This window comes from Choloepus didactylus, chromosome 15 (genome assembly GCF_015220235.1).
Source record: "Choloepus didactylus isolate mChoDid1 chromosome 15, mChoDid1.pri, whole genome shotgun sequence".
Lineage (NCBI taxonomy): Eukaryota > Metazoa > Chordata > Mammalia > Pilosa > Megalonychidae > Choloepus > Choloepus didactylus.
The window spans coordinates 21688166-21696043 of NC_051321.1; the positions used below are offsets into that span (position 1 = coordinate 21688166).

Below are 7878 nucleotides of genomic sequence, written 5' to 3' on the forward strand. Positions count from 1 at the left end.
CCAGAATAATGCAATGCAACGAACCACTCCAAGAAAAAAAATGGTCCAGATTATGAAATTAGTTATGGGAAGACAAGAAAAGTCTATGGGAGAGTGATATAGCTGGAATCAGCTAGACTCCCTCACATGTCTGGACTTGGTTGTCTGTGACTGATCTAGGATCAGCAGGGATGGCTGGAATGACTGGGGCCTCTCTCAGGTGTCCCTCACATCTCTCCAGCAAGCTGACCCAGGCGTGTCCTCATACAATTGTAGAGATGCAAGAGAGAAAGCAAAAAATGTGCAAGCACTTTCACAAATTTCTGCTTGTGTTGTTTGCTACTGTCTCATTGGTCAAAGCAAGTCATGTGGCCAAACTGAGAGTCATGATATGAGGAAACTATTGGGGCCATTAATACAATCATTCTTCAATGTCTTTGGAAAATCCAGCTTGATCAGTGGCAATACTGCCAAATTCTTGCCAACTTTAGGATACTGATGACATTCAGACAAATTGCACCTGTGGGCAATTTAGTCTCCACTGCAATAGAGATTGAAAGGCTGTGTTTCCCAAGGAAGCCCTGGTTCCTGCTCACTCTCTCCTCTCATCTGACTCTGAATGACTTTCAGTCCCAGGAGCCCCTAACAGCTGAGAAGCCCCCTTTACAATCACACCCCAAAGCAAGAGTCCATTCTCTCATTGTGCCACTTCAGCTTCCTTTCCCTGTGTGTTTGAAGGAGCAGGTGAAAGTGCAGAGTGGTCTAGAGGAAGAAAGGAACCATGAGTGGAGATTGGAGAGTGAGGACAGGACCACTGTGTGTGTTCCTGGAGATTGATTTGTGTTTGAAGTACAGGCTCTCAGAGAAGGGAGGAATCTTAGAGATCAGATCCCAAGTGGCAGTGATTCTCACCCCGGCATCACCGTAATCTATTTGGGGAATCTCAAGTTATGAGATTTTAGCTTTTAGAGTTTGTTGCTTTTAAGTTAGCCTGAATGGTATGTGGAAGCAAAGTAGGGGCAAAGCATCTGGGTCCATAACATTGAGGAAGTGAGTCAATTATATTTTCTGACTTATCTCTCTCATTCTCCCTTCCCAGTTGCATATGGGCACCTTCATCCTTGGCACACTCCTCCTGGTGTAGGTCTTTTAGCCGCTTCCTATTTCCTCTTTCCCATTCTAGATGCTGAGTTGACTTTTTCCTCTCATCCTAACTTGCTACTTGCCTTCCAGTAAGTGCAGAGTCCATTCTCGTTGTTCACCTTCCTTGGTACTCCTTTTCTCCACTTTTCTTTCAAGGCTTAGACTTCAGCTCCTCATTTCCAGTAAAGCACTTCCTCATTTCCAGTAAAGCACCTCATTTCCAGTAAAGCTCCTCATTTAAAGTAAGTATTTCCCATTTAATGCAGGTGGCAGAGTTACACAGTATTTATATTGTCTGACACAGTCCTAAAAAAGAGGATGCAAGTGAAGAAAGACAAGAATCCTCTTTGAATATTAGGGATTGATGTTCCTGGAGATTTTATATATGTTCTATCAAGAATAATCCAGCTCTCCTCCCTGCTTGAGAGACAGCTGCATCTTTTCGTGCAGTGCCAGCTGCATCTCTGAGACAATGATCGTGAAGGTTGAAATAACAAATTTGGCCATATTGGGCTTGTGGTCGCCAGGATTGCTGTAAACTCAGGCAAAGTGAAGGGCTATGGCCATCAATGACCCCTTCATTGACCTCAACTACATGGGCTACATGTTCTAGTATGATTCCACCCATGGCAAGTTCAAAAGCACTATCAAGGTTGAGAATGGGAAGCTTGTCATCAATGGTAATCCCATTACTATCTTCCAGGAGCAAGATCCCACCAACATCAAATGGGGTGATTCTGGTGCTGAATATGTTGTGGAGCCCACTGGTGTCTTCACAACCATGGAGAAGGCTGTGGCTCATTTGAAGGGTGGTGCCAAAAGAGTCATCATCTGTGCCCCTTCGGCTGATGCCCCCATGTTTGTGATGGGCATAGACAATGAGAAGTATGACAGCTCCCTCAAGATTGTTGGCAGTGCTTCCTGCACCACCAACTGCCTGGCCTCCTTAGCCAAGGTCATCCATGACAGCTTTAGCATCATGACCACTGTCCACACTACCACTGCCACCCAGAAGATTTCGGATGGCTGCTCTGGGAAAATGTGGTGTGATGGCAGTGGGGCTGCCCAGAACATCATCCGTGCATCTACTAGCGCTGCCAAGGCAGTGGGCAAGGTCATCCCAGAGCTGAACGGGAGGCTCACTGGCATGGCCTTCTATGTCCCCACCCACAATGTGTACATTGTGGATCCGACCTGCTGACTGGAGAAAGAGACCAAATATGATGACATCAAGAAGGTGGTGAAGCAGGCAACAGAGGGCCCCATAAAGGGCATCCTGGGCTATACTGAGGACCAGGTTATCTCCTGCAACTTTAACAGTGACATACCCTCTTCCACTTTTGATGCTGGGGCTGGTGTTGCCCTCAACTGTCACTTCATCAAGCTTGTTTCCTGGTATGACAATGAATTTGGCTACAGCAACAGGGTGGTGGACCTTATAGTCTACATGGCCTCCAAGGAGCAAAAGTCCCTGGACCACCAGCCCCAGCAACAGCATTAGAGGAAGACAGAGGCCATCAGCTGCTGCTGGGGAGGTCTGACCTCAACTCAATCCCCCAACACTAAGAGTTGCCCATCCTCCACAGCTTCTATCCCAGACCCCCTGAGGAAGGGGAGGGGCTGAGAGCCTTGCTTTGTCATGTACCATTAATAAAGTACACCCAGCCAAAAAAAAAAAAAAAAAAAAAAAAGAATCCATCTGTCCTTGTTTTATAGAAGAGAAGTCAGAAACTCAGCAGGGTAAAGAATTCCATTCCTGAATATAGAGTCACTTTGTTATGAGCCTGAACTCAGGTCTCCTAACTCCTAGCTCTGAGCTCCCCCCAAAGATTACATTTAGAGACAGTGCATGTCCTCACTTCTCTGAAAATGTTCAAGCAAAGAGCCACTGCATCAGGGAAGGCTTGAGCTAAATGGCCCCTGAGGTCCTTTCTAACCCTGAGATTCAGGCACATGGAGTACACCCCTCAATTTATAGATAAGGCAACCAAGAGAAATTAAACAATTTTCCCATACCCTCTAGGTATCAAAGATTTTACCTGTACGTAAAACTGGGTCTTTTGTCCCTGGTCAGTGTTCTTCCACTGTACCCCTTCATCTTGAATGTCTCCCCTAGAGTAACTTCACATATCTGGAGTCGGAGTTCCCCAGAGCCAGAGAGAAAGCCCTGTAACCCATTTTCATTTGCTGATTCATGGCCAGAACTCTTTTATTAAATATCTGCTGTGACTATATCCAGAAGCATTTTACCCTGGTTATTTGAATCATTTAAAGCCACTGACTATTTTTTCAGTGTTTTTTTCTCTTGCTCTTTCTCAAACTCCTTTGGAAGGATTCAAATTAAGATACCAAGAGGAAAGCAATTTTTGAAAGGATAAGATACCTTGTATTCCTCTCTCATGTGTGGGCTTTCTCATCTCCAATGATCTTCTTTCTATTCTTTAAATCAATGCTAAAAAATTGTCCCTCCAAATACCCTTAAAAGTTGAGGAGAATGAGCTTGTGCCCTTGGAATTATGGGGACATAACCCTAAGATCCCCCAGTTTCTTGAAATTTCTTTGAAGCCTCACTCTTAAAATATTGGGAATTTCACATTCTGCTCTCTAACCTGTTCATGTTTGTTTTTATATTTTAAAAAAATGTTTTAAATTATATTGCATGAACTAATGATGCTAAAGGAATATCAGCCAAGTTTACCTATGACCATTCATTTGTACCAACTCTACTGCCATTATTCCCCGGACATAGTAATAAATATTTTTGATTTAAGAAGTATAGCTTTAAACCTCAGGTAGAACTGGCAGTTGATCTTCCCAGTGTGTCCGTGGAAAACATGAAATCACTGAAGGATGTAATCCAACAACTTTTGCTATTTAATCTCCCCCAAAGATACTAAAATTACATTCTCTCCCATTAAGGAGTAACATCTTCTTCAATATATATTTTACATACAATGTCTTGGAATATTAATAACTAACTATTCAGTGCTTTGTGCATAATCTCATTTCATGCTCACCATAACTCTGCATTTGATAAGAACAGTACCATCAGCTCCATTTTACAGACGAGGAACGGAAGCCACCGAGGAGTAAGTCACCTGCCCAAGGTCAAATCACAAGTAAGGCTTCAGGGAGCTTGGGATGAGACTCAGGCTTTGTTGTAGCTGAGAACCACCATGCTTTCTGGCTCCTCTTTGTGAGTTTCTTCCAGTTCTCAGCAATGTTTGCTGCTCCAGTTGATATATACCCCCCTCCCCAAGAATTGTTGTAGTAGAAGCAAATCCTGTGACTTGTGCACCACAAGACAATTTGTTGTTTCCTATCTGGCCCTCCAGCAAGGAAGAGAACAAAAGTGTTTCTTTGCCATTTTCGGTTATCTCCTGTCTTTTTAAGGAAAAGGAGGACATTTGTATCAAAAATGAAAACAAACCAAATCTATAGAGAGGGACTTAGATACTGCAGGGAACTAACCTAGAGATACTCAAACCAGTAGAGACGTGACCAGGGTGTCACATTAAACACCTGAAGGGAGGGGACTCAATCATTACGGAAAAAGCCTCTAGGAAGAGATTCCCCAGCAGCTGTGTTCTGCTGGCTATCTGCTGTTCCTTTACATTTGCCCTGTGCATTACCAGTCTGCTTGCTATTCTCTTCTAAACACCTCCTCTCATTCCTTCAGATGTGCAGTCATTTATCCAGGCTTGTGTCATCTGAGGATATTCTGGTCTTTGGGAACAAGGATAGTACCATCACTTTGAGCCACTTCTCCCTGCAGGTGATTGTACCCTTTACCCTTGAACCTGGGGGGGTGGGGAGGATGTTGGGTTGTGTCATCATGCCACTAACAACCCAAGGAAGGCGCTTTGGCTTCCTCTGCTTTGATCCTTTAATAGTCACAGAGTTTCTCATCATGCTCACTTGTTTTTCCTTCATTCAGCGATATTTATTAAACCTCTACTATATGCCAAACTCTGGGCTAGAAACTGGAGATAAAATCGTGAGCAGGACGGATGTGCTCCCAACATCTGGAGTAAGGGAGACAGAGAGTTAAGAAATAACATAAATACATGTAAAATTAAAGAGGATATGCTCTGGAGATGTGTGCTCTGATACTATAAGAGCACTTAGCAGCTGCACCTGATTAACCTAAGAGAGTAAGAAAAGACTTCTCTGAAGTTTAAAGAATAAATAGATGTAAATTGGGTGAAAGGAGAGGGAGGTGGAGCATCCAGGAAAAGGGAATAGAATGGAGTACTACTGAGGTCAGAATGCAGGAGGACCATAAAGAACGATGACATGAGGCTGCAGTGTTCAGCAAGATCATACAGAATCTTCTAGGTCATGTTTATGATTTTATCCTAAGACATGAGAAGCTATTGAAATGTTTAAGTAGTAGGGGAGGGTTTCAGAACTTAGTGAAACCAGAATTATGGACTGAAAAGATACACGGATAATCAGTTAAAAGGAGGGCAAGGAAGGAAGGAGAAACCAATTATAAAGGTATTAAAGATGTTTAGGCAACATAGTTTGGACTAGACTATTGAGAGTGGAGAGAGAAGTAAATAGATGGATTAGAAAGATAGGAAAATGAATTCAATAGGAGTTGATAATGGACTGATATGAGGGAGAGGTAAGGAATTACTTCTAGTTTCTTGCTTGCATTAAATGATATAGAATGCACCAGAAGAGGGTCAGGTTTGGAAATGGTAACCATGATCCATTTTGGAGCATGTTTGAATTTGAAGCATCATTGAGTGTGAAATAAAGACATCAAATAGGCAGTCAGATGTATGGATCTCCAGTTTAGAAGAGAAGTCCAAATCAGAAATATGAATGTGTGAGTCATTGGGCTGGAGAATATCATTAAAACCATAAACATGAACAAGATTGCCTAGGGAAAGATTGTAGAGTGGAAGAAGAAGCTCTAGAATTGTGCCTTGAGGAATGCAAGTATTTAACGATCGTAAAGATGTGAAGATTCATAAAGGACAGAAAGTCAGAGGAAATTCACAAGACCAGGGTGTTATGAAAACATAGTCTTTTAAAAGAGAAGAAGAAATAAATTGTGGAAAAATGTTGAGTGGTCAAGTAAAATGGGTACTGAAAAATGCCCATTGAATTAGCACATTGGAATTCAGTGGTAAACGCAACAAGAGCTGTTCTGTGGAGTAATGAGGATGAACACCTGATGGGAAAGGATTGGGGAGTGACAGGGAGATGAGAAAATAAAGACAGTAGACAGTGTTTTTGAGAATTTTGGCTGTGAAGAGCAGAAGGCGGCAGGTGATAGCTAGAAGATGTGAAATACGTTTACAGCCTTGGCTTCGGCACCTAATCTCATCTCTTGGTTTGGACATCCCTTGCCAAGTTCAGCCTGGACACAGCCCTATGTATACGTGATAACTTTTACTCCCCTTTTGGCTCTCAGTGTTCCTGGCCACAGTTACAGGTGACCAGCTATCATGTTCATATCCTCTTCCATTACTCCCTTCCCTCAGACCTGGTTACTGGATCTCCTGCCAGGCCTGCCCAGACAAGAGTGGTGAAAGAGATCTGGCCTGGGATTGGATATACAGGTTTGATTAAAACAAAGTAATGGAAGTGGGTGGGTTGGTTGATCACAAATCCATTGCATTTCTTTAATCAGTTAGGTTCAATCACCAGCTCTATCCCACAGCTGGAATATGGTGGCTCTCATAGCTTTGATGGTAACAGCAGATAGCTTTTACTGAATTCTTTCAATGAACCAGACATTGTACTAAGTGTTTCCCTTAGATCTCTTTTAATCTTCACAACAACCATAAAGTAAGTACTATTATTTGTTAGATCCCAGAAGAAGAAACTAACATGTAGAAGGAGTTTCTAACTCAGGGGCCCCACAGCTTATCTCACAAGAAAACAGGTGCCCCATAAACTAAAGAATGAGGCTGTTCAAAGCTGTTCAAGGCTGCTCCAGCCACAGTGACCCCTCAAAGGCGAGTAAGGCAAAGTCAGATAGGTCCATAAGAAAACAACCAAAAAGGCCTGCTCTCCCTAGCTAGATAACGCAGCTGCTTTCCTAAAAAGAATATTGTCTCAGAATTCTACCAACCAATCAGCCCAAAACTAGATAAGCTCTCACCCAATCGAGGCACAGAACATCACAGCAGACACCCTACCCAACGTGGGTTCCTTTTTTTCGTTAAAAAATGCTGCTCTCAGATAGAAAGCGGGAGCCATTATCTTTTTTCTTCTTTTCTGCTGGCTCCCACCTGCTTTCTTTCTCTAATAAATCTTAAACTTTATACTTAAACTTTGACTCGCTGCGTTGTGTGGATTCTTGAACGGCTCCGAACCTAACATTTTTATCATTTGGATTTTATATAGAAAAGCCTCAAGGAAAATGAGGCTTAGAGAAGATGAGCAATTTGCTGAAGGACAATCAAGCTAATAAGTGGTGGAGCTACTAAGTCTATTCAATCAAACTGCTCACCTGAGAGAATCTGGATGGATTAGTTCCCTAAGAGCTAGGGACCAAAAAACAAGGCTACAGTCACCGAAGAAAACAAGTAGCCCTGTGATTTATGACACCTCCTGTTTTCACCTAGAGGGAGGGAATGAAGTTTAGTGGCAAGTGTCCTGGACCCAGGGTCAGATGACACTGCCACTTGTTAGTTGTGTGACCCTGGGGTACTCAATTCAACTTTCTGAGCCTCAGGTTTTTCTTGATGAATTTGGAATAATATCCATTAGGTGCTGATGATAGGCAAGGATTTC

The 7878-nt window shown here is 42.8% G+C and overlaps 1 pseudogene; it reads left to right on the forward strand.

Moving 5' to 3' along the window:
• Window positions 1–1681: 1681 nt before the first annotated feature.
• Window positions 1682–2745, forward strand: LOC119510206 (annotated as a pseudogene).
• Window positions 2746–7878: the final 5133 nt, after the last annotated feature.